Source organism: Phascolarctos cinereus, unplaced genomic scaffold (genome assembly GCF_003287225.1).
Source record: "Phascolarctos cinereus isolate Bilbo 61053 unplaced genomic scaffold, phaCin_HiC Scaffold_4;HRSCAF=312, whole genome shotgun sequence".
NCBI lineage: Eukaryota > Metazoa > Chordata > Mammalia > Diprotodontia > Phascolarctidae > Phascolarctos > Phascolarctos cinereus.
Window position 1 is genome coordinate 413504589 of NW_027555847.1, and position 2955 is coordinate 413507543.

The window sequence follows — 2955 nt, forward strand, 5'->3', positions numbered from 1 at the left end:
CTTAAGGAGTGGCACTTTTTAAAAGTGCAGCCTTAAGGCCATCCAATGTCTACTCCTACTTTAGTTTAGTTACTTGTTGGGACCAGTCTGGTCCCTTGTGTGCACCTAGCTCTCCTCACTGAGAACCCAAATACAGCCCAGCCTAGTCTACACCAGGCTGGTCAAAAGAGGTACCAAGTGCATTAAATATTGGCTGTTTGGATTTAACTTCATCTTTTGGCTTGAAGGAATCAAAGTCCCTGCCACTGGCCTATGGCTCAGATTTGACTCCCAGACAAAGTGTATCTTTAAACAGGAAGGGAACAATTCCAGTTTCTACACAGGTGATTATATCTTGATTGGGGCTGGTGTCCTCATGATGCGGGTAGGTTTCCTAGGGCTGCAGTGTGGTGGTGCATGAGTCACAGTGCATGTTGGGCTTGTTCTTTGCCTTCTTCTCAGTGATTTTTGCCATCAAAATAGCTGCTGTCATCTGGGATCATTCCCAAAAAGAAGAGACGATTTGGGACATCAAAGAATTTTATAGGGAATTGTACGAGACAAGGACCAAAGAAGGCCCCTATAAAGATACTCTCAAAGCCATCCAACACGCATTTGATTGTTGTGGTTTGACTAAAGTTTTAGATCAGTTGATCACAGACACCTGTCCCAACAAGGACTTGGTCACATTGGTAACTATGAAGCCTTGCCAAAGAGCCATCGAGGAAGTCTTCAACAATAAATTCCACATCATTGTAGCTGTCAGCATAAGGATTGCTGTTGTGATGATCTTTGGCATGATTTTCAGTATGATTCTATGCTGTGCTATCTGGATGAACAGAAATATGGCCTAGAGTCTTTGCTTCCATCCCTGAGCAGGAAACTCTGCCCTCTAGAACTGTTATGCTTGTATCTTTTGTTTTATTTTGTTTTCTTTGCCACTAATTTTAATATTTATTCTGCATTTGTGAACAGACAAAGTTGTTCTATATTTATTAACTTTTTAATGCCTGATTTGATACTGATGTTTGTAGTTGAGGATTTTTTGGGTTTTGCCTTTACAGTCAAAGAAATCCTGCAAGGAAAGGTAATATATTTGCTAGATTCTAGTTAAAGATATTGCAACAGAAGGAAGGACCATGTTGGCCTTTAAATAGATAAAAAATGTCTTATCTCAGATTTTATCAAGATGTAAGCTATGCTGAAGACAATTTCATACATAATAAAGATTACGACAATAAAAAAGAAATAATGAGTAGGCAGATTTCAAAAAAACCTGGAAAGACTTACCTGAACTGATGCTGAGTGGAATGGGCAGAGCCAGGAGAACATTGTACACAGTAACAGCAACAACATTTTGTGATGATCAGCTTTGATAGACTTAGCTTTTCTTAGCAAAGCAATGAACTAAGACAATTCCAAAAGACTTGTGATGGAAAATGCTAGCCACATCCAGAGAAAGAACTATGGAGTCTGAATGCAGATCAAAGCATACGATTTTCTTGGGATTTTATTTTTGTTTTGTTTTTGTGGTTTTCCCCCTTTGTTTTTTTGTTTTGTTTTGTTTTTGTTTTGTTTTGTTTTGCTTTTTGGTTTTGGGAGGTTTTTATGAGGCAATTGGGGTTAAGTGATCTGCCCAGGGTCACACAGCTAGTAAGTGTCAAGTGTTTGGTCTGAGGCCGGATTTGAACTCAGGTATTCCTGACTTCAGGTCCGGTGCTCTATCATCTGCACCACCTAGCTGCCCCTCCCCCTTTGTTCTAATTCTTCTTTCACATCACGGCTAATGTGGAAATATGTTTAATATGATTATACATGTATAGCCTATATTAGCATGCCATTACGGGGAGGGGTGAAATTTAGAACTCAAAATCTTATAAAAGTGAATGTTAAAAACTAAAAATAATAATAAAAAACCAAATTGTATTCTTTCCATTCCCCCAAAACATTTTTAGCCCTTTTCTTAAATAAATCTAAAGTATGGTGATCATTCATGATTTCAGAGGACTAATGATGAAAGATGCTATCCATTACAGTGAGGTTATGGATTCAGGTTACAGAATGAGACATAGACATTTTCATATACAGCCAATGGCATGATTAGTTTCTTACATTCTGCATTTCCATAATAAATATATAGTGTGTCATTCATTTAATCATTAGTCTCCCTTATACCTGAGAAAAGATCAGGCAGGAGGAGTGAAATATTTAAAGTGAAAATGTTAAATATTTATGGTAAACATTTAGCACCCAGAAGGATTTACAGTTTAAGATGAAATTTTAGAATCTAGCACTAGAAGCCTATCAATAATTTCAGTGCTATATGCAGGCCACCACACCACTAACCAGCCAACCTCATGATATTCATTGTCTAGTCTATCACCTTCACCTCTTCCCCACTTATAACTTGGTCTCTGCCCCTGGGTCCTTTGGGTCTACTAGGTGAAATTTTGCCTTAGTTTACTAAACCCCAGGCTCTATGCAACTTCCTTACCTACTCCACATCATGTCTCCATATGGTACACTGCCCCATTCTATTTGAGATCGCTTCGCCTATTGTTTTTCCCTACTAGAATGTTAACTCCTTGAGGAGAGGGGCTATTTTGCTCATTTGTATTATATCCCTAATACTTAACACTATGTCTGAAATATAGTAAGTGCTTAATAATTATTCTGACAATTTATCTAATCTATCTATATATCTATATATCTATTTATCAACAACCCCCATCCCCAGCTCTTCAATTTGACTTTTCTTACTTTTCCCCAACATACTGGCTTAATTCTGAGAAAATTACTTCCTATTTAATCATACTCTGAATCAATTCAAGGATAATGAAAACTTACATTTTCCCCTAGCTGTCCACAATTTTGACTGTCCAGTCAATTAGCAAGGAAACTTAGCAATGTATAAAAGTTGCCAGGGCATCTGTTTTGGTATCCCTACTCCCAGAGGGTGGATATAATTCTTCTATC

At 37.7% G+C, this 2955-nt stretch overlaps 1 pseudogene; it reads left to right on the forward strand.

The window, feature by feature from the left end:
* Window positions 1-355: 355 nt before the first annotated feature.
* Window positions 356-833, forward strand: LOC110223262 (CD9 antigen pseudogene; annotated as a pseudogene).
* Window positions 834-2955: the final 2122 nt, after the last annotated feature.